Raw genomic sequence first — 25,028 nt, 5'->3', positions numbered from 1 at the left:
TTTTGAGTTGGAGAAAAGTTACCTTTTTATAGGTCATGTGCACCTTTCTCATCATTCTCATATATTTGATTGATTAAAGAAATTATTTCTCTTTTGAAGGACCTTTTGTTTAAGCTTCTTACCTGTTCTGAATCATTCTAACAAGCAGGTTTCATGTTATGACATGCTTTTTCACTTCCAAAACATTTTGCGTCTCAATCACATAGATTTCCACCCTCCTTGGTAGAAAGAACAAGTGTTTGAAACTCACTTGTGTCTTCTAGGTTTCTGGGAATGATCTTTTTATCCTTTTGGGTTAGAAAGAGTTAGTTACTCATTTTTGTTGTTACCTAAATGACTCACTTCAGAAATTATTTGTCTTCTGATTTACTTTCTGCCTAAGCTTCCTAGTAACTTTTTTTTTTTTTTTTGAGACAGTCTCAGTATGTCGCCCTCGGTAGAGTGCTATAGTGTCACAGCTCACAGCAACCTTGAACTCTTGGGCTTAAGCAATTTGCCTCAATGTGAATTTAGCCCACCACAACACCCAGCTATTTTTTTGTTGTAGTTGTCATTGCTGTTTAGCAGACCCATGCCAGGTTTGAACCCGCCAGCCACAGTGTGTGTGGCCAACACCCTAGCCACTGAGCTATGGGCACTGAGCTACTTCTTAGTAACTTTTGATTAATTTCACCGTATGGAATATACATCAGTGATCTGTTTTTGCAGACCCAATAAATATATTTGGGTCTCACAATCACGTAAGTTTCCATTATCTCTGGTGAAAAGAAGAAGGTATTTGAAACTCATTTGCAACTTCTAGGTTTCCAGAGATAATTTCTTTATCCTCCTATGTTTGGAAGAAAAAATTACCTTTTTTAAGGCCATACTCATCTTTATCATTATTCTCATATATTTGATTTATTCCAGAAATTATTTCTGTCTTCCAATTTGCTTTTTTCCTAAGCTTATTTGTTTTTGGTTCATCTTGCTCAGTAGGTTGCAAATCAGTGACATACTCATTCAAATCCAGCATATTCTGGGTTTCAGAAAAATTTTCATTATCTTTGATGGAAGCATTTGCTGTTTGAAATTCATTTGTGACTTATGAATCACAAATGTCTGTCTAGAAGCCTTTTTTTTTTTTTACAAGTTAGGGAATTCTGACCCATATCAAATTACTGGAATTTATCTAAACTTTGGAAAAAGGAGTATGCTTCTTCTGGCTTATTTGTTATATGTATTCTTTTTTCTTTTTATTACATTGTGTATTTTGCCTGTCATCTTGATTAAAATCATTATGAAAGATTATTTTTTTCAGGATGTCAGCCTGGGTCAGCTGTTTGGTATTGAAAATAAAATCTGGATCTTCTGAATACCTTTTCCTATCCAGGACAGCACATCTTCGTTCTAGTCCGTTTTCAATATTTTCATTAATATCCACATCAGAACTGTTTTCAAATTGTCTCTTTGATCTTTCTTTCCTTTTTTCAGAGCTTGAATCTTTCACTTTGCTGAAGGTTTTCGTTCCTTTCATTCCCCTCACTCTTTTGATATTTTATTACTTTTATTGTTAGTGCCTGTTGACATGGTCACAATTTTATTTACTTCACTAGCAGTTAAGTTCATGTCAGTATCATACACAGTTTTCTGCAATTGAAAGTTATCATTATCTTGAACTTGATTCACATACTCTACATTATGTTCACTGACAGACTCAGAAGGTAAGCCAGGAAGATACTATTTCTTTGCATTGTGGTATTCTTTTCATTCATATGATTGTTTATGTCAGTCATTATTCCAATTTAATTGTGAACCTGAAATCTGCTGTTGACCTAACTCTATCACCCAGGGAGTGTCTGCAGAGAGATTATTTGACTCCCAAGATGACCTATGCTTCTTTCTTTCGGTCATGTTACTGGGAGATCGTCTGTCCCATGTGTGGCCGATAGATGAGACATTTTTTATCTCACTTATTAGAGAACTCTTGGAATTTGGTCTGAGTGACAATGGCTTTCTTTGGGAAGTACATCTATAATAGAAGTATGTGCTGAATCATGTAAACCACACACATTCTGATTATTTTCTTTAAGAAATGTTTCCAAATTATATTGAGTTGATAAAGGTTGTGTTGATATTGAAGAGAGGGAATATCAGATGATGTATTTGATTTAATATTTTTGTCACACTGCATTTTCTCTTTGTTGTCATCATCATATTATTTGAAGTTAATGGAACTCTTGCAAATGGAAGACACGTTGGCTGGCACTGTTTACTAATCCATTTCTTCTTGCTAACTGACAGTAGAAAGGAACTCTGATGAAACTCAGAAAAGATTCTCATTTCAACTGTGGTTATCAAATTAATATTATTCGTGAGAGCTTCTATTTCTATAAGCTTGTTATTCAAGTTAGCTTAAGGTGAAGAAATGTGTTCTCAAAATTTAGTTTTTCTTCACTTATTTTTGCAGTAGCATCTTTTCAGTTATAATTCTTCGAGAATTCTCTTTTTCTCTACTAAGAGCCTGAGCTGATACCCAGTTGTTGTGTTCTTTTTGCTTTGATTTTTGAACTAAGAGAAACATTCAACTTAGTGGTCTTTGAAATTCTTGTGTCTTTCACATGTCTCCTAATTCCTGTAGTAAAAAAAGTGAGCCAGTTTCCATCACTGGGCACTCCCATTACCTTCTTTGAGCGTACCACCACCAGCTTGGGGAGCTCGGTGCTACGCTGCTGCCGGAGCTTGGGTTTAAACTCTCTAAACCCAGCTGTATTTACCAGCACTTTACCTGAGTGATTTTGGTTACTGTTTTAACATTCACATTGATCATGTTCTCTCACAGGCACTCATTGAGTGATGGTGGTAAAACTAGTGTTGAAAAGCATGTTCAATTTTAGTAACCTTGGAACAGAAATTAAATGTGATAAAGAGCTGACAGAAACTGCTTCCATGAGCAGGAATCCTCTTTGAAATATTAGAAATAATGCTAGGATAATAAAAAACAATGTCAAAGAAAAGCTACACTGCAGTGATTGCAGACTTATGTTGGCCAACTGTGCATCCTCCTGAGAAGTACATTAGAATTTGATTTGCTAATCTTTTATTTAGGAAATTTACGTTTTCTACATAAGCAAGAAATAGTCTTTTGGGCTATTATACAAATTTTGACATTGGGATTTTTGTTAGCTCTATAAATAGGACAATTATATGTTTTTCTGTGCAGTAAATGCTTACAGCATGGGGGTGATCTGTGAAAGACTGAAAAGATTGTGCTTATACAACTTCAGTTCATAGCTGGTTTTGGAAATAGTTTCATGATAATTGTCAGTTTCTTTGTGATGATTACTTACATTATCTATTTTTAAATTTAAGAAACTTTAAAAATGTGTTTTAAAATGTTATTTCTCCATTTATGTTTATTTACTAAATTTAAATTTATACTTTTTGATTTTGTTGAAATATAAACATTGTTAGCAGAGAATTTTAATGACATTCTACTTTTTATTGATCTTAACTTTCCTCATGCTAAGAATTTTACCTTCCCTGAGTTCTACCACTTTTTACTTTATTAGAGTTGTTAGGAATCTTTTTTCTCTTCGAAAAACTAGTGTTTTGATTTATAAATTATGATTTTGTTTTAAAATGTATTAATTTCTCATTTTATGTTTATTTTCTTTGTTTTTTTCCAGTTTTTTCCCCTTCTTTTTGATTCTTATTTTGATGCTTATTTTTTTGTTTGCAGACAATTAAATATGTTGAAGGTTTTTGAATTATCTCTGAGTTTAAATGTGTTCATAGCCCAGCCATTTTGGTGTTTTGGTAGTCTTTGTTTTCTAAGTAGTTTATTATTGTGTTTTAAATTTTTGGTTCAATAATTAAGAATCTTTTTTTTTTTTTTTGTAGAGACAGAGTTTCATTTTATTGCCCTCGGTAGAGTGCCGTGGCATCACACAGCTCACAGCAACCTCCAACTCCTGGGCTTAGGTGATTTTCCTGCCTCAGCCTCCCGAGTAGCTGGGACTACAGGCGCCCGCCACAACGCCGGGCTATTTTTTTGTTGTTGTTGCAGTTTGGCTGGGGCTGGGTTTGAACCCGCCACCCTTGGTATATGGGGCCTGCGCCCTGCTCACTGAGCCACAGGCGCCGCCCCAATAATTAAGAATCTTTAAAATTTTTGTGTTTGGCTTTTTTAAAAAAAATTGCTACTTGTAGGATTTTTACCTTGGAAGAAAATAAGGTGTAATGCTATTTCTGTTTATTGAACTTTTGGGGCCTAGCATCTTTGAAAAGTGTTCTATGTATATTTTAAATGAAGTTTTATTTAGTTTGTATAGGGCAGGTGAATGTGTGTTTACTCAGCCAATTTAATTATATTATTCAATTCAGTTTTCTTGTTGTTGGCTATAAATGCCATAGACTAATAGTGTTGTCTTCTATTATAGTTATTTCTCTCAATTTTGTTTATCTAGAGCTTTTGAAACTGTTATTTAGTATATAAATATTTGTATGTGTTATGTACAATTCATAAGGAAGTTTAGTCTCAAATCAATCCTTTTTGCCCTGTTTATGCATTTTGCCTTCAATTTTACTATCTTTGTTATTAGAATATTTCTCTTCTTTTTTGTTTGTATTTGCTTGATAAATTGTAATTTTATCATGTAATTTTTAATTGTCACTTAAGTAGCATATCTTGTTGGATTTTGTATTTCGGTCCATTTGGAGAGTCTTTGCATTTTAATCGGGTCTGAACCATTTGTTTTTACATGTATGTTAATTACTGACTTTGGTCTTCTGTGATCATATTTAATCCTTTCTTACTGATTTCCCTAAATGAATTATAATTTTTGGCATTAATTTTCTTAGTGATTTAGAAAATATTATACATCATCTTTTAAATTTTATAAATAATTATATCATTTAGAATATAGAATCCATTCTGGAGAAAGAAACTACACCGGTAATTTGAACAAGGAAGATTCAATGTGAAGAATTACTAACTAGCAGTAGGGAATTAACTACTAGGAGGGACAAAGACATAGCTAAAGAAAAAGGAATAGCAGATGTGGGGAGCAGGTGCTGGTACCTGAAGATTGAAGGAGAGCACCTGAGGAAGGACTTCAAGAGCCCGTTTCCTCCTCCCCTAAGGCTGAGATTGACATCTCATTGATGAGGATGTGGATGGAGAAGTTTGCTGAGTTGCCACGGTTTGGGGTGGCAGGCAGGGTTCGAGGAAAACTTGCTAGGAAGTAACTTGTTGGGTTACTTCTTATTTTGAAGTAAAAAAAAAAAAACAACAGGAACAAATACAATATTTAAAATGAAGAACAAGTAAAGTTAAATCAACAAACTTAACAGTATTTCAGTGGGAACTATGGGCCTGCTTTTGGCTAATGAGATGGTCAATGTCCGGTTCCGTATTTGTCACTGCTAGTTATAACAAGTGATGCAAGTGTGCATCAGTTAGTCTATATCTGGTTGGAGATTTTAGATGTTTCATTTTGGAAAAAGTCTGTTCACAGACATAAGTGCTGTCAAAGATGGTTGCCATTTTGAGTGCATGGTCCTTGAGATTAGGATATGTCTCAGAGGGGAGAGATGCATAGAAATTAGGACGGCTGCTTGACTTGAGTGAGCCAGTTTCCATCACTGGCTCCATCTTTCAGAGAGTCACAATTCTGCAGTTCAGCCAGGTCCATTTGGTAAATTGTATCCACATTTTCAATGTCAATAGAAAATGGGTTACGGAAAAGCTGTATGTCCTGTTCATGGAGATTAAGCTCTTTAAATCTAAATAGGAACTCCTTTCGCAACTTTTCCAGTGAATCCACACATGTTTTATTTGGGAATGCAACCAATGGATTTTCTGCTAACAGATTTTGAGTTGTGGGGAGATGGCAGAAATTTTCCTCCTTCACTTGTTTGATGAGGAAGCCTAGTTTTACTTCAAATGCTTTCACATGTGATTGCATATCACAGATAAGCTTCCCCTTTCCTTGAAGTTGCACATTGAAACTGTTGAGTAGCTCTGTTACATCTGTCAGAAAGGCAAGGTGCCATTTCCATTCTGCATCATTGAGCTCTGATACTTCTTTGTTTTTTGAAAGCAGAAAAGCTGGAATCTGTGGAAGTAAGTCATAGAAATGTTTCAAAACTCTTCCCTCGACTCAGCCAAAGGACTTCTGTGTGGTACGGGATATCTTCACAGGCAACATTTAGCTCAGAAAGAAATTCCTGAAATTGTCTGTGGTTTAGTGCATTACCTCTAACGAAGTTAACACAAGATACCATAGTTTTTATAACAGAGTGCCATTTCAGTAGTTTACTACACAGCACTTGGTGGGTGAGGCAGTCTATGGCTATTGGATGAGAATGGTTATGTTTGTCCATCTCTTGGTTAATGTGAGCATTTACTCCTTTCTTAGACCCCACCATGCTTCGAGCACCATCAGTTGTCACACTGGCTAGTTTTGCCCAGTCCAGCTCTAAACTATTCACAGCTTAGCAAACCTTTTCATAAATATCCTCTGCTGTAGTCCTTTGATGCTTTGCAGTGCAGCAAGCTCTTCTGTGACTTCGAAATAGTCATTCATCCCACGAATAAAAATTAGAAGTTGTGCAGAATCATGAACATCATTACTTTCGTCGGGTGCCAAGGAAAAATAGGAAAGTTTTTTGGCAGAGTTTTGCAAATGCTGATGCAAAATTGTCTCCCATTTCTTCCATCCTTTGTGTAATTGAGGGTTCTGAAAGACTCACTGTACTAAATAAATCGGCCTTCTCTGGACACATCTCTTTGGCAACAGAAAGGAGGCATTTTTTACAAATTCTCCCTCCACTAATGGTCTGACAGTGCACCCTATTAGCTTGGCAACTTGAAAACTTGCTCACAATGATGAAGTATTTAGCTGTTTCTGCTTTACAAAACTATTTTGCTGAGTTGTCAATGTATATTTCAGTTTTAATATTTTATCTTTTCTCACTTCTCCAAACAATCATATTTACCTTTATGTTGAGTTTGATAGTGTCAACGCAGATTGTGTTCTTTGAACACAGACACTATATTCTGGCATATCAGACACATAGCTCTTTCCTTGTACTGCATGAAAAAGTCATCATAAGTCCACTGTTCTTTGAATATCCTACACTCCGAGTCAATTTTTCTCTTTCTTGATATCATTGTTTCCTAGGGATTCCAAATTGCTATTAGTAAAATACCAATATATATATATGTATATTGTATATATATTATATATGTGTATATATATATAAAAATATATATATAGTGCTCCAAAACCAATATACCAGCAATAACTTTGCCCACACAGAGACATATAGACTGCACTGCCCATCAGTGCAGTCTGATCAGTGCCCATCAATGCAGTCTGATCAGTGTCCATCAATGCAGCCTTGCCAGTCCACATCATTTTAGCCTCGCCAGTGCCCATGTGGTGGAACTCCACTTTTACCTCAGGGTCACACTGGTGCGATGTGGAAACAGGCACAATTATAGAGCTAGTTCCTCCACCACCTTTCCAGTTCACACTACCCTGTGAGAACCGCACTGTGATCTGTGAACTTGCACAGGCATCTGATCGCATGGGTGAGAAGACCCATGCGATCAGATTCCACTACAGGAAAAAAGAAGGCACGTATGCCTTTTTCCTTCCGAATCTAAATGCGAGTTCAGCCATACAAGCATATGGCTGAACTCACACTGCTCAGAGATCGCAACAATGTGAACCGGGGCTTACACAGCACACAACATACAACATCATACATACATACAACATCTGAATAGCAATCAGAATATAAATGCACTTACTGTCAATTAAATTGGGTTTCCTACTCCTCGGCTGTCTGCAGAGCCGGATTAAGTTCCCATGGAGCCCTAGGCAGATTACCAGTTCGGGGGCCCCCATGGATAACACTGAGCACTGACCATTTGCATTAACACTGACTGCTGGCCATTTGCGATAACACTGCTGACAATTTGCATTAATACTGAGCGCTAACATTTTGCATTAACACTGGGCACTTACAATTATCATTACCACTGAGCACTATTTGCATTACCTCTGAGCACTGACAATTTGCATTAGCACTGAGCGCTATTTGCGTTATCACTGTGATTCAATTCCCCTAAAAACCACCCCCAACCATCTAACCAACTTAAAAAACAAAAGGCTCTCCTAACTTCAATAAAAGGGCTCTTCTAAATTTCAAAAAAAAGGCGCCCCCATCTGCAAAAAAAAAAGACCACCTAACTTCAGAAAAAAAAGGCCCTACTAATTGCAAAATAAAAAAAATAGACCTAACTTCAAAAAAAAAAAAAATCTTCCTAACTTGTTCTTACCTCGGTCTTTAGGCAGCAGCAAGCTCTGCACAGGCAACCTGGTGACTCCTCCAATTACACCAGAAACTGAGAGGAGTCGCCGAGAGACAGAGAGAAGGAGCAGAGTCAGAGAGTTGGCGCATATTCCACACATGCACACTGTGGCCCGGGAAGAGTCGGCTGCTAAGCAGGACAGGCAGCTGTGGCAAAAACACCTGGTTGGTTGGATAAATGTCCTCGGTGGGCTGCATGTGGCCCACGGGCTGTAGTTTGAGGACTCCTGACTTTCAGCTTATCATTATCCACCCGGGTCTTGGGTTACCCACATGGCTTATTTTTAAGCTAAAAAATTACTAGAATGGAACTTCTGAAACCATCAATGTACTGTGCATTGATCAGCCATATCCTGTCCAAACACTTCATTGATATTTCGAGCTGTTTGCATTGCATTGGTTCCACGATGGAACTCATGTTCAAAAATAATACGAATTTTTATCTTATCCATGGATTCACAAATACAGCTTTAAAAAAAATTGAAATATAATCACAAGAGGCTGGGTGTGGTGGCTTACTCCTCTAATTCTAACACTCTGGGAGGCTGAGATGGGTGGATTGCTTGAGCTCAGGAATTCAAGACCAGCAAGATTCTGTCTCTACTAAAAATAGAAAAACTGATGCAAGAAGATTGATTGATCCCAAGAACTTGAGGTTCCTGTGAGCTATAATGCCATGGCACTCTAGTCAAGGTGCCAGTGTGAGACTCTACCTCAAAAAAAAAAAAAAAAAAAAAATCACAAGCTAAAACATGCATTTGAAAGAACGAGGACGTTCCTTCACAATAAAACCAAGAAGTGTCAAAGTGAAATGCGATATCAGCTGTCAAACAGTACCCAAGGAAATCAGACATTTCCTACTTAATAACCTAATACAATCAGCTCCATTACAATCTTATGGGGCTGCTCTTATATATGCTTCCATTGTTGACTGAAACTGTGCAGTGCATGACTGTTCGTGTAGGGCCTGGTACTGTCTGTGGTTTTAGGCTTCTACCAGGTATGTTAGACCATGTCCCCTGCAGGTAAAGGGAGACGACGACATCTCTTTTTTTTTAATTAATTTTTATCAACAATATGTGTGTTTTGCAAAGTCAAATTCTAAGAAGATAATGATAGGTAGAATATTTTTTGGATTTTGGATTTTCTTATTTTGAATAAAAACATAGCAACTAAAACCCTGTGGACAAGGTTTACAACATAACTAGATGACATGGTATCTCCATGGACTCTAAAATATGAAGGGGAAGGGAGAAACCTCCAACAGCACAAGACCTGTGTGCTGTCGGTGTCTGTGCAGGATGAAGCAGAGGGAAGAAATGGAGCACCTAAGCAGAACTAGGGTTTAGGAGAACCCTAGAGTTGTCAATAATTACTATGGAGAGTCTGTATCTTAGGATTGTATCTTGTACTTAGGCCTTTGGAACTGAATTGATAGAAGAGCAATGGGCAATTGTCATTACTTCTCACCAAGTGTCACTTGATGTCTCCCATTCCCTTCACCTGCTGAGAACATTTAGCTGAGTACATCTGAAGATAGTCCTTGGTAAAATGAAGTAGCTAAAAACCAGCATTTGGACTGCATTTTAAAAGCCATGTGTGTAGCCTGCCTCTTGGTGTTTTATCATAGAGAGTATAATTTACTCTTTGCTCTTAGAGTAGCCCTGGCAGGGTACCTTGCTATCTGAATAAAATATGAGGTGGCTACAGTTAAGATCAGATAAAATAGATCTTAAGTTGTTTTTTTTTTTGCATTTTTTCACCAGGGCTGGGTTTGAACCCACCACCTCCGGCATATGGGGCTGCCACCCTATTGCTGGCACCCTAACAGCACCCTTGTGTACTGTTAACCAGTACTCAAGCCTTTCTGTACATAAAAGAATTCACTCTGTGGAGAAACCTACAAATGTGAAAAATGTGGCAAAGACTTTACTCAGCACTCACACCTTTCTGAACAGCAAAGAATTCACTATGGCTGGAAATTGTACAAATTTCAAGAATGTGGCAAAGCCTTTAACTGGTACTCATGCCTTTGTGAACATCAAAGAATTTACTCTGGACATAAACCTTACAAATTTAAAAAATGTGTTAAAGCCTTTTAACGTAGGTCAACTAGCAGTACACATGAAAGAATTTGTTGTGGAGAGAAAGGTCAAAAATGTGGCAAAGCCTTTAATTCGTTTGTGAACCTTTCTAGACATTTATGAATTTATTCTGGAGAGAAACCTTGTAAATATGGACAGGGGGTAAACTAACTCACATTCAATCCTCACTGTATGTAGAAGACATCACACAGGAGAGAAACCCTCCATACGGAGACTGGCAGTGCCTTGACCTGGTGTTCATAGCATGCTAAGCATAAAAGAATTCAAACTGGAGAGAAATCCTACAAATGTGAACAGTGAGGCAATGACTTTAACCAGAGCTCAAACCTTATTACACATAAGAACATTCATATTGGAGAGAAATCTTACAAATGTGAATAATGTGGCAAAGGTTTTCAGTGGTCCTCAGTCTTATTAAACATGACAGAAATCATAGCCTAGAAAAAATGGAAACAATGTGAAGATGTGGCAAAGCCCCATGCCAGTAGGCACTGTTTTCTGAACACAACAGAATTCATGTTGAAGAAAAACTCTACAGATGTGAAGAGATTGACAGCTGTTTAGTCCTTAAACCATTGTATAAATAAAAAATTTATAATACAGAAAAAAATAGATCTTAAGACCAAAACTGTCACAAGAGACAAAGGTTATTATTTAATGAGAAAAGGGGTCAATTCATCAAGAAGACAATTATATGCAAACATGTATATGCACCCTACATCAGGGCACCTAAATATATTTAGCAAGCATTATTGTATGTGAAGGGAGAAATAGCAATACAATAACAGTAGAGGACTTTTTGTTATTTTCAGGGGTCGGGAGGACAAAGTTTTGCTCTGTTGCCTAGGCTGGAGTGCAGTTGTGTCATCAAGGCTTTGCAGTCATAGGTCACTGCAATTTCAAACTCCAGGGCTCAAGCAATCCTCTTTCAGCCTCCCAAGAAGCTGGGACTACAGGTGCACACTACCATGCCCAGCTGAATTTTAGATTTTTTATAAAGATAGGGTCTCACTGTGTTGTTCAGGCTTGTGGAGGACTTAAAACCCCACTTAAGCAATGGATACATCAACCAGACAAAAAAATTAATAAGGAAATACCAGACTTGTACTTTAGATTAAACAGAAGTAACAGAGATATACAGAACTTTTCATCTAGCAGCAGAAGAATCCACATTCTTCTCTAGCATACATAAAACATTCTCCAGGATAGACCATATGTTAAGTCACAAAACATCTTACAAATTTAAGAAGATTGAAATAATCAAGTTGGAAATCATTTTTTTTTTAATTTATTTTTATTTTTTGCAGTTTTTGGCCAGGACTGGGTTTGAACCCTTCACCTACGGCATATGGGCTGGCACCCTACTCCTTTGAGCCATTGGCGCCACCCTGGAAATCATTTTTAACTACAGTGGAATGAAACGAGATACCACTAATAGGAGGAATTTTGGAAAATTCATGAAAACATGAAAATTAAACAACATGCTCCTGAATAACCAATGGGTCAAGGATGAAATCAAAGGGGAAATTTAAAAATACCTTGAGACAACACTTGAAATATAATATACTAAAACCTATGGGATACAGCAAAAGTTAATTCCAAGAGGAAAGTTGATAGCTATAAATAAATGCCTGCATTAAAAAGAAGATCACAAATAAATAGCGTAATATACCTCACAGTGCTAGAAAAAAGGACAAACCAAACCCAATATTTGTAAACAAAGTATATAATTTCAAAACAAAGAGGATAGAAAATATTTAATAAAACTAAGATTGGTTTTAGCTAGACTAAGAAAAAAAAGACTCAAAACCAGAAATGAAAGTGGGAACATGACAACAGCCTCAGAAATAAAAAGAATTATAAGAGACTATTACAAACAATTATATGCCAACAAATTGGATGACCTAGAGAAAATAATTCCTAGAAAAATACAGCCTACAAGATGGAATTTAGAAGAAATAGTCAGGACAGATCAGTAACAGAGATTGAAGTAGTAATTAAAAGCCTCCCAACAGGGGCTGGACACAGTGGCCATAATCCCAGCACTTTGGGAGGTTGAGACAGGAGGATCCCTAGAGGCTAGCAGTTAGAGACAAGCCTGGGCAACATGGGAAGAGGTTGTCACTGCAAAACATTAAAAAATTGGTAGCATGTGACCCCATCTCAAAAAATAAAAGAAAAACAACAACCCTTCCAACGAAGAAAAGGTACCAAATGGCTTCACAGCTGAATTCTACGAAACATTCAAAGAAGAGTACCAATGCTTATTGAACTCTTCCAAAAAATTAGCTAAAGGGAATACTGCCAAACACATTTTACAAGGCCAGCATCACCTTGATAGTTAAGCCAAAGACACTGTAGGAAAAGAATACTATAGAACAGTATCTGTGATGAATATTGATGTAAAAATCTTTAATAAAATATTATTAAACTGATTAACACTTTAAAATTATTATACATAATGACCAAAGGGATTTATTCCTGGCATACCAGGCTGGTTAAACATAAGCAAATCAATTAATGCAATATATCACTTTAATAGATTGAAAAATGAAAATTACATGATCATCTCAATGGACACAGAAACAGAGGAGCATTCAACAAAGAAGTTCAGCATCATTTCATGATAACAGTTTAGGTGTAGAAGGAAAGTTCTTCTACTTTCTAATATTGCAAAAGCCAGTTATGGAAACCCCTAACTAACATTATAATCAATGGGGAAAAACTGAAAGCTTTTTCTCTAAGATTGCATACAAGGCAAGGATGCCCATTCTCTCCACTTCTATTCAACATAGTACTGAAAATACTAGCAAGATCACTTTCAAGAAAAAGGAAGAAAAAGCATCCAAATCCAAAAGGAAGGAGTAAAATGATCTGTTTGTAGATGACACGATCCTACATCCAGAAAACTCTAAAGACTCCACCAAAAACAAACAAAAAAAACCCCTTACTTAGAACTAATAAAGAAACTCAGTCAAGTTGTAGAACATAAAATCAACAAACACAAAACAGTAGCATTTTTATATATAAATAACAACCTAGCTAACCAAACCAAGAAAACAATACTATTTATAGAGGCATCAAAAAAAGAATCCTGCATGCTATTCTTTCTCATGTGCCTGAAAATTTTCATAATACAAACTTTATAAAGGAAAAAAATCCCCCCAAAGAACCTTAGGAATAAATCTAAGCAAGGAACTGAAAGATTGTACACTGAAAAATGTAAAACATTGATGAAAAATTGAAGACACAAATACATGGAAAGTTACTATAGGCTCATGGATCAGAATTAAAATTGTTAAAATGGCTGGGCGCCTGTGCTCAGTGGTTAGAACGCTGACCCTGTACACCAGGGGTGGCTGGTTTGAACCTGGGCTGGGCCTGCTTAAAAACAAAAATTGTTAAAATGTCTGAACTGCCCAAAGTGTTCAACAGATTCAACACAATCCCATCAAAATCCCAAAGCTATTTTTCACAAAAACAGGAAAAAAATCCTAAAATTCATGTGGAACCTCCAAAAACCCCAAATAGCCAAAGCAATTCTGAGAAAGAAACATAAAGTTGGAGGCTTCACACTTCCTGATTTAAAATATTACAGAGCTGTATTAATCAAAACAGTATGGTACTGGCACAAAACAGACATAAACCAATGAAACAATAGTTGCTGTGCTTTGCCTTCATGAATGGATTAATGGATTAATGCCATTATTTTGAATGTGGGTTAGTTACTACACAAATGGCTTCCTTGTAAGGGACACATTTGGCCTCTTTTCTGTCTTGTGTGCTTGCTTGTCCTTCTGCCTTACACTATGGGATGAGGTGGTATGAAGACCCTTGTCAGATGCTGGTGCCATGCTTCTGGCCTTCAGCCTTCAGAACTGTAGAAAATCTCTGTTCTTTATAAATCACGCAGTCTCAGGTGTTCTGTCATAGCAACAAAACACAAACAAAGACAAGGGCTCAGAAATAAATCCAAACATATGGCCAACTAATTTTCAGTAAGGGCAACAAGAGGTCATCTTCAGGAAAAACTAATCTCTTTAATAAATCTTGCTGGGAAAACTGGATTTCCACAAGCAAAAGAATGAAACCGGACCCTAATCTTACACCACACACACAAAAAAAGCCAATTTAAGATGGATGAAAGGTCTAAATATAATTCCTGAAATCATAAAACTCCTAAAAGAAAACATAGGGAAAATCTTAACTTCGGCCTTGACAATGATTATTTGGACATCACATGAAAACCTCAATCCACAAAAGCAAAAATAAATAAATGGGGCTAAATCACATCAAAAATCTTTTGCATGCAAAGGAAACTATCAACAAAATGATAAGAAACCTACAGATCGGGGATATAGTTAAACTATATCTTTGCTTAGGGGTTAATATTCAACATTTATAAATAACTCATACAAATAAATAGAAAAACAATCTGATTAAAATATGGGCAAAGATCCTGAATAGAAATTTCTCCAAAGAAGACATAAAAATGGCCAACAGGGCATATGAAAAGGTATTCAAAATCACTAATCATCAGGGAAATGCAAACTGAAACCACCATCACCCCACATCCCTGAAGGTACATATTATTAAAAGACGAGAGATAAGTGTTGTGAGGTTATGGGGAAAAGGGAATCCTTACATGCTGTTGGTGAAGATGTAGATTGGCGCAACCATTGTGGAAAACAGCATAGATATTCCTAAAGAAATAAAAAATAAAACTACCATGTGCCTCAGCAATCCTAGTATACACCCAAAAGAAACAAAATCCTCACTTAACTCTCATGTTCATTGTAACCTTATTTACAATAGCAATAATATTGTAAACAACCTAAGAGTCTGCTGACAGATGAATGAATAAGGAAACTGTGAGATATCTCTCTCTCCTCCTCCCCTTCCCTCTCTCCCTTCCTCCCCCACCAAAGGAATACTGTTCTGCTTTAAAAAAGGACATACTCCTATTTGCCACATTGATGAACCTGAAGAACATTATGCTTTGTGAAATAAGGCAGACACGGAAAGAAAAATACTGTGTGATCTCACTTTTGTACGTGGCATCTGAATATAGCCAAATACACAGAGATAGAGAATAAAACAGGTTTTTAAGAGATGGAGGTCGGAAATGGAGAGATACAGGTCAAAGGGTGCAAAGCAGCAGATACGTAGGATGAACAAATCTAGGGATCCAATGTCCAACATGAGCACTATAGTTAATACTGTATTCAGGATTTTTGCTAAATAAGTAGATTTTATCTGTTCTTGCCACACACAAAAAAGGTAACTATGAGATGATGGATATATTATCTTGCTTCACATTTTACTATCTATATCTCATTACATGTTGTACACATTAAATATACACAATAAAATTTATAAAATATAAAACCCCTCAAATATGTGGGTGATGGTTATTTGATTACTTCAAGAAGAACTCTCTCTATTCTTCACAAAAAAGACAGCCAGATACAGTTCGGGTTTTAAAATTCATCACCAGAAGAAAGAAAGGTCAAGAAACCTTGCTCATATTTTACATTTGCTTGCTTGAGAAATCTAGACTAGAGGTTTTAAGCATCTTTTTAGACAGAAGTGTCCAACGTCTGTCCCAAAGTTCTCTTAATTGGTTCAGAAATCTGGTGAAAGGAGGAGGAGGATGGCAATCGTGTTTTATGTTCCTGTTCGGCTGGTAGAGCAACCCCCTCTCTTCTCTGTTTGATGAGTTAGTTAGGAGAGGTCCATGTGGATGAGCAGCTACTGAATACTTGATTGCACCTCGGAGACCTGAGCCTTGGAGAACACAGCGTGGAGGGAAGGGTTTTGGCAGTTTCTCTCGTAGAATGTCATTTTCCAAGGAGGGGAGGTGCAGCGAACTAAAGGGTGGAACTAAGGAGAATCATGACATACTGACTGTGAGCCACAGACTTGACATTATTTTCTAAATGGCCTGTTTGGTTTTATTTTCCACTATTGCTTTGATGGTAATGAAGTGTTCTTGCTTTCAATAAGAACCGGTAATGAAGTGACATGCCTGTAGGGTTGTTTAAGGAAGTGGTGGCACACTTCTCCCAGATTCCATTCTGTCAGGGTTCCCCCCTGGGTGTGCTCCTAACTCTGGAGCCAGCTGGCCCAACGCCCCCTCAGCTCCAGCGCCATCTGGTGGCAAAGATGAGGAAGTGCTTTTAACCCAGAGAGTTAAAACTGACCTTCAAGTCTGAGAAGTAGAACCTGTTCATTCTCAAGAATTATCACTATTTTTTTTTTTTTTATTAAGACAGAGTCTCACTTTGTTGCCCTCGGTAGAGTGATGTGGTGTCACAGCTCACAGCAACCTCAAACTCTTGAGCTTAAGTGATTCTCTTGCCTCAGCCTCCTGGGTAGCTGGGATTACTGGCACCTGCCACAACGCCCAGCTGCTTTTTTGTCTTTATAGCAGGCCTGGGCTTGGTTGGAACCCACCAGCCCTGGTGCATATGGCCAGCGCCCTACCCACTGAGCTATGGGCGCCGTCAAGAATTACCATTATTTTTAAGCAAATTTGAAATTTGCTTTTTCTTTTGAAATATTTGTCTTGAACTAGATGAATTCCATAATAACACTAGGTCCTAAAATCCCTGGCAGATAAGTGAAGAAAAAAAAGCAATGATTTTTTTTTTTTTTTTGGTGGCAAAACCATAGCAAATATGTAGAAGGAAAACCCTAAACAAAACCAATGGTCTCCGAGAAACAGGCTCATTCAATCCAGGATTTAAGTCTCCCTCCATAGATCGAGCTTGTGAAGGGTGGGGCTTGCTTTCTTTACTATGGAAGCCTCAGTGTCCAGCCCTAGTAGGGGCTCCATGGGTGTAGGTGCGGCAATGAAGGAGGCCCCTCTAACAGGAAAAGCCGAGACTGACTCTAGAGTAAGTTCATAAACATTAGGGTGGGGTGTAGCCTTTTCCCATGTAGTCCCCTAGAAAGCCATGCACTTACTTCAATAATTCTGCCACTGCTTAGGAAGAAGAGTCTTTGGAGCTGCTTATTGGGATTGTCTTGAATACTCGCCAGTGGCTTTCAGGAAAGACTGGCCTAGAAGCAGCACTTGTAATGGGCGTTAAGAAGAGGAAGATGGGTAAGAAAGACTGAGGGGGTCTAAGAGGGGGCTGGGGGCAGTGGAGAAGGGAAAGGGGTTGTATTCAGAAGTTGGAAGTACTGGTACCAGGGTATGGAGGTGAAAGATGGCTTTGGGTAGTTGTCTCTAATAGGGACAACGATGATATTTCTGATTGCAGTGACAAGAGAAACTGACTTGGGAGAAAGGATGAAACATTTGCATTTAGTAGAAATATCAAACAGCTGTTAGAAAATGTGGACCTGAGAGTTGTTATTGGAGACTGATCTGCACTTTTTCACAGAACAAACATGGTCAGTACCTGTGATCCTGCGGACTTGCATTTGGTAGCATCTGACATAATAGCAGTGGAGCGCTAACCACCCCCAAGCATTGCCTGATTTAATTGTCACAAAACAGAGGTGTATGTGCTCTATTGTCTTGCCTTAAGAGATGGAGATAAATCACTGTGCCAGCCACATACACCGAGGCTGGTGAGTTTGAACCCAGCCCGGGCCAGCTAAACAACAATGACAACTGCAACAATAAATAGCCGGGCGTTGTGGCGGGCACCTGTAGTCCCAGCTACTTGGGAGGCTGAGGCAAGAGAATCGATTAAGCCCAAGAGTTTGAGGTTGCTGTGAGCTGTAACACCACGGCACTCTACCGAGGGTGACATAGTGAGACTCTGTCTCAAAAAAAGGGGGGGGCAAATTATATCCATTTCCTCCCTACCTAAGGAATTAAGAGAGGTGAAGAAATAAGAAGAGAAAAAAAAAATCAACATTATTACCATAAGAACAGATTGGAGCCTGGGGCTTGGATTTGGCTAGTAGTGGCCTCCAAAGGCCCCCCCAACTCCTCCCGAGCTCCCACCCTACCCTGCCTCAGCCCGTGGGCCAGTGTGAGTTTGCAGAGCAGACCAGTTCACCCAGGATGCTGTCTCCCTCTGGTCCAGGGTGGGAGGAAGAGGAGAAAGAGGCCTATTTGCTAACTTTAGGACTTTTGGCTGTCACCCCCCACTCAGGTTGGTGCCCTACCTCTGGGCAGGAGGCCGGGAGAATTCAGGGAAAATTCCTTTTCTTAGAAAGTGGAGGAATGCAGAAGGAGTGTTCTCTGGGCCCTCCCAATAAGATTCCATGACTTGCACCAGGCTGGTCAGCAGGTAGGAAGGGGAGCTCAGTGGGGGAAATGGGACAGTCTCATGTAGTGAGTCACAGTGTAGAGGGCAGGATCGAGGCCGTGGGACACAAAGGTGGGTGCTGCTGGACAGGGAGGTAGAGGAGACGGCACATTTGGGGTTGCCTTTGTTGTCCCCAAGGACAAGTCGGCTTTTACCAGCAAGAGAGGAGAGAAGCTTATTTCAGGTGAGGGTGAGAAAAGGATGGAAAACGTGGGCAGCCACAGCGGGTCTCTAGGTGTAGGTGGGGTACAGAGGCCACTCGCAGTCTCTTCCTGTGTTTGGGGAGTCTCTTCCTTGCTTTCTATTATAGAAGTTGAAAGCTTGTTCTTCCAGCCTTCCTGGCAGTAAGAACTCCCCTGTTAGATGTTGCTGGATGTGGATGAAAAAAAAGCACAGCCTGTGCGGGATCCACTCTTTCCAGCTCAGCAGGAGCCACCCGAGGAATGGCTGGCAGAGGTGGGGTGGGGCGAGCCACAGGGTGTCTACCCCATGGGTGCAGAACTGATTCTGCAAGATGTCTCTTGAATGTTCCAGGTAACGTAGACACCATGCCGGCTTCTCTGGGCCTCCCTGTGTGAGCTATAAACTCCCTTTCTGCAGAAACTGGTCAGAATTGATTTCTGTTACTTGCAACAGAATCCTGGTGGAGAGCCCAGTCATGGTCCACGTGGGGGAGTAGGGTGGACATGCAGGAGGGGTTGGAGCCAAGGGGGTTATATATTGAGAGGTGGTGGACGCCAGGCCCCGTGCCTCTGCTCCTTGATTGTGCCATAGTTGATACGATAGTTTCCACCCAAACTGGGCAAATAAAGTCTTTTCTATTGGGAACCTGAAGTTGAAACAAAGCCTTGAGCTGTTGAGTCTCCACTAGTAGCTGCATGAATGTCTAAACCCAGGGGCAGAAGGGCTGCCATGTTTCATCATGGGGATGGAGAACCAAGAAAGTGGTCCTCAGAGATGAGACCTGGGGAGGATTCTGGTAGCTTCAATACTGCTTTTAGGATCTTCTTGAAAACTAGCTGCAGATCACTCTTGGTCCCTGCCAGACCCCCTGCATATCAGGTAACTCGTGTTGGCTTCTGTTATTTGGAACCAAACCACTCCAGCTAATGTCAAGATTAAGGACTGAGAAAAAAATGGTGGGAAACTTTGCTTAGAGGACAAGAAAGAGAGCTTTCTGCAGAGGTGTAAGGAGAATTGGGTGGCATGGGCAAAGGACTGCACAGGGGCGAGCAGAGAGCAGCAAAGCCTTGAACCCAGCAGCAGTGGCAGTGGTAAGTGAGATGCTGACAGGTTTGAGAGGTGTGAAGCTCAGGTTGACCAGCTTATTGTGGGGAGTTAGGAAAAGGCTGCGTCATGGATGGAGACCAGGTTTCTTGCCTATGTGAGAAATATAGGAAAATTATATATATATATTTCCCAAATTTAGTTTCCCAGGGGTTCCATGCTGTAAGTTTGGATAGGTTCTGGCAACTTCCCTCTGTTGATTGCTGGTTGCAACAGGTGGGTTTATAAAGCAGGGCTAAATTCTTAGAAGAACGTAGGCCCCAAGGCACTCATTTTAAGAGAACCCAGCTTTTGGCAAGCATTGGGGGGCCTGGGAGTCATGGTGGTGGGCAGCCAGCCACCAGATGTCGCTGTCCTGAGTGGATCCTCTCTGTGGATTAGAGGCCTGGAGCCTCACTGCTGACGTTGTCTCAGCACCACCCTGCCACACTGGATGGGAATCTGCATTTTAACACAATCCTCCTGGTGGTGTGCACACACAGAAAAGTTTGGGAAACGCTGCCGGAGCTTACCCAGTAGCTGCCTTATATGTGAAGGAGAAGCTTGTTTTACTCCTGGTCGTCCCCTGCTCTCATGAAACCTTGATTAATATTCTCCTCCCTGCAGAGGGCTTCCTGCTCTGAAGGCTGCACCGGCCCTTTCTTCGATCACTCATTATATTAACAATTTGTCCGTTATTTGGAACTGGTGAAAAAAGCTTTCTCAAAACATACCCTGAAGCTCATGGGGCATATGTGATAACTTACTCAAGCCAACCTGATACTTATTTAATTTCCCTGCATGGTCCACTCCGAAGAGTTTTTAAAAAGTAATTTTCTGAAATCTTTGGATAGGCCATTTGTTGCACTATAAGACTTTCTCCCAGAGGGATTTGTGATTATAACAGGAATGAGAAAGCTCTGTTATTAGAAATAATATTTGGTCCTAGAAAATCTAAAGAAGTTGTGTGTGGGGGGGAATGTGGAAAGGGTTGGGGGGAGTCTGGGGCCAAGGGAGGGGAGAACAAGGGCTCTTGCTGTATCTCGCTGTTCCCATTTTTGCACTTTGACAAAGAGACAGAGAAACCCAAGGACAAATGAAAGTTCAGAGCTGGTTGTTCCAGAACTTTACTATCCAATATGGAGGTCACTAGGTGGGTGCAGTTACTAAAATTTAAATTTGAATTAGCTAAATTTTAAAAAATTAAATATTCAGTTCTTCAGCCATGTTAGCCTCATCCTAGTCACCTTTCCACCATTGTGGAAAGTTCTTTGGGGCAGCATTATTCTAGAAAGTTGTATAGGGCTGTGAGATGTATTGGCTACTAAGCTGTAGTAATTTCTTTCCAGTTCAAAACTGCACTGTAATGCTGAGAGGGGTCTCAAAGTCTAGATGCTTGTCCCTCAGCATGTGTGGATAAGTGTGCCTTTTTACTCTGTGATGCTTTGAACAGTTACTAAAACAACAGCATGTGTATCCATTGCCTCTGGTGAATTGACAAGGAGCTGTAGGCCATATACTAAACCCAAAGCCAGAAGTCCTGGCTTCATTTCTGCCTTGTGCCAGAAATGGACAATTGATAACACTATTGATCTCTTCATTTATTTATTTAATTTTTTTTAGAGACAGAGTCTTACTTTGTTGCCCTCGGTAGAATGCTGTGGCGTCACAGCTCACAGCAACCTCCAGCTCTTGGGCTTAGGCAATCCTCTTGCCTCATCCTCCCGAGTAGCTGGGACTACAGGCGCCTGCCACAACGTGTGGCTGTTTTTTTGTTGTTGCAGTTTGGCTGGGGTGGATTTGAACCCACCATCCTTGGTATATGGGGCTGGCGCCCTACTCACTGAGCCACAGGCGCTGCCCTGATTTCTTTTTTTAAAGACAATGTCTAAATCAAAACTACCCTGAGATATCTAACTCCAGTAAGATTAGCCTACATCACAAAGTCTCAAATCTGCAGATGCTGACGTGGATGTGGAGAGAGGGGAACACTTTCACACTGCTGGTGAGACTGCAAACTAATACCTTTACAGAAAGAATTATGGAGAACTCTGAAGGAACTAAAAGTCGACCCTCCATGTGATCCCACAATCTCATTACTAGGTATCTACCCAGAAGAACAAAAATCATTTTACCACAGGGACATTTGTACCAGAATGTTTATTGCAGCTCAATTCACAATTGCCAAATCACGGAAGCAACCCAAATGCCCCTGAAGCCATGAATGGATTAACAAACTGTGGTGTATGTACACCATGGAGTACTATTCAGCCTAAGAAAAGATGGAGACTTTACATCTTCCATGTTTACCTGGATGGAGTTGAAACACATTCTTCTTAGTAAAGTATCTCAATAGTGGAAAAAGAAATCCGATGTACTTAATACTAATATGAAACCAATATATAAACACCTATACGTGCACACAAAAGAAAAACACAAGTATAGTTTAGTAAGGAAGAGGGAACAGGAGGGAAAAGAGTGAGAAGGAAGGGCAATTGGCAGAGGAGGGAGGACAATTGGTGGGATTTCACCTAATATGCACAATGGGGGGGGTGTTCAGCACGCCCCTTGGGTGAAGGGCTCAACTACAACTTGAACTTTACCTTACAATCGAAAACCGTGTAACCTAAACATTTGTACCCTTATATTAATTTGAAATTAAAAAAAAAATACAAGGCCTATCACCAGCTAGAAGGGCGAGGGTGAACAAATTTGCAGCTTTGAATTACTTAGAAGATGAAAACCTTTACACACACTCAAATAAAACAAAAACAAAATTAAATAAACAACAAAAAAAACCCACTCCTATTTCTTATCTTTCCAATGATAGGTGTATTACTATCTCCAGGAAAAAATCCAAGGGTGAATGTGGCTTACAGGTAAGCCTTTTTTGCCCTACTGTATTAGAATATGAAGTTGTACAAGTTCAATATTGTTTTTGAGACTTAATTTTAACTGAGTTGGGACTAACCCTGTTTTACATACAATTTGACAGTTCAGCAAAATGATATTTTCAACACAAAGGTATTTGCATTTTTATAGAGCTCGATATTTTACATAAGGAAGTGTTTGCACATATGACACATGTCTATTCATTTCCTGTCTAAAGTTCAAAGCACTTTGGTCCCTGCAATTTTTTTTTCTGTCAATGAGGCGAAAGCTTTTTCTTTTGACTCATTGGTCAGCACTGTTGATTGGTTCTCCTCGTATAAGTAAGACAGCAGGTAAGAGTTAACTCTGTTTTCTGCATTGGTCTTTGAAAGTATTATTTCAATATATTTCAAACTTAGTTGAGATCACATTTTTAAGATACTGCATGAACACAGGTACATACTTCCGAGAGATACTGAGATAAGAGATTCCTACACCAGGATCAGCAATTTCAGAAAAGGTTAGGTGAGCAACCTGGGTCAGCTCAGCATCTACAGCTGTGCTGGTCTCAGTCTGGCACCTGTTTCACCATCCCACACCTGGGGACACGGAGGTTATTGTTAGGCTCAATGTTCTCCCCACACCAGCTTAAATAAGCCCTGTAAGCGATGATGTATCTCAAAACCTGGGCACTTTCCCAAAGCTCACAAAAGAGAGAAAAAAGGATGGTTCCTGGCATTCAAGGGTCAATGTGGAGTTCACCAGCTGACCCTGGATCCTTTGTACATTTGAAAAGGTTAGAGGAGGCTCATATGCCTTGATTCTTCTGTTTTCCTCATATACGTGATTACCACCCCACTGAGCTGCAGAGAAGCAGGAGAGCGCTGGGGCTGTCCTGGCACTGTGAGACAGAGAACAGGGTGAAGCTCTCAAACTCTGCAACACAGAATTCATGAGCAATTGCAAGAAATGTCCCTCAATGAATTAAACTCTCTTCAGTAACACCGCTGCATGGAGCGCTGTGCAGCCCTCGCCTTGGGGGCTGAGGGTGCCTATCCTGGCTGCCCCTGCTCTTTCCTGGACGGTCTCCTCGCCGTCCCCTCACCAGTGGGTGGCTTCCGCTGTTGCTCCTACTCCCACCTTGTGGAAGGGCCCCTTTCTCTGTGCCCACCCATGATATGACCCAGAAGGATGTACGTTTCCTACTTGTTTGTGGTTTCTTCCCGTGTCAGGTCCTGGTGCCTTAGCTAAGTTTCTTGAAGCCAAGTCTTCACCTATCTGCCCAGAAAGGGGACTGTCCACTCACTCTGTCTCTGCCTCTCTCCCCTCTTCCTCTTATCTCTCGTGTCTCTGGCCTGTAAACACCCAGCACCCTCACCAGCACAGAGGCCTTAGCTCTGGGAATTGCCAAACAATTCCTTTTGCCAGTCTAGACAGCAGGGAAATGGGAAGAAGTGAGACCCCGAGGAGGGACGTCCTGGAAACAAGAATAAGCTTGGTTTTCAGAGGCAGAAGTCCTGAGTTTGAGTCCTGCTATTTTTAGGCTGTGTGACTTGAAAGAAATTGCTCTGTGTCCCTGACCTTGATTGCCCTACATGGAATGCAGCTGTTACTACTCAAGAAAAGGGGTGTCATGGGTGAGGTTGTTAGTGTGTGAGCCACCAAGTGCTCCCACCTGGAAAGCTTTTTTTTACTGCCCACGTCCTTCTTCATCCGTATTGTAGTTCTTGGAGAAAGAATCCAGAGAAGGCCTCACACAGGATTCAGTCATGAGTTTGGTTGTTTTGGCCAACACTTGGTACTTGTGGAGGAAGAGGGGACTTAGCAGGGAGGCCCGGAGACTTGTCACTCCGTGGCGTCTTGACTCAGATGTCCTTGGCCTCAGTTTGTATCTTATTTCTTGTTTATAGTGGACTTGGTGAACCAGAAGCATAACCAAAATATGTTGCTCTGTGGTATTTAAAAAATTAACAGGAAGAGTAGTGTGGGGTGATGAGTATGAAAACATTTCAGTGTGGGTTTTCTTTCATTTAAGGCATATATTCTGAAAGCCAGTCTGGGAAAACATGCTTTGTCACCTGTACAGTAGCTAAGTCACATCCTTCCCTGCTCACTGCTGATGGGACAGATGTGAGGATGGCATTTGTCATCC

At 39.9% G+C, this 25,028-nt stretch overlaps 1 pseudogene; it reads right to left on the bottom strand.

The window, feature by feature from the left end:
* Positions 1–774: 774 nt before the first annotated feature.
* LOC128594655 (shugoshin 2-like) lies at positions 775–2,809 on the bottom strand (annotated as a pseudogene).
* Positions 2,810–25,028: the final 22,219 nt, after the last annotated feature.

The sequence above is a fragment of the Nycticebus coucang genome, chromosome 9 (genome assembly GCF_027406575.1).
Source record: "Nycticebus coucang isolate mNycCou1 chromosome 9, mNycCou1.pri, whole genome shotgun sequence".
NCBI lineage: Eukaryota > Metazoa > Chordata > Mammalia > Primates > Lorisidae > Nycticebus > Nycticebus coucang.
The sequence above is the reverse complement of the archived record's forward strand: the minus strand, read 5'-3'. Positions and strand labels throughout refer to the sequence as shown.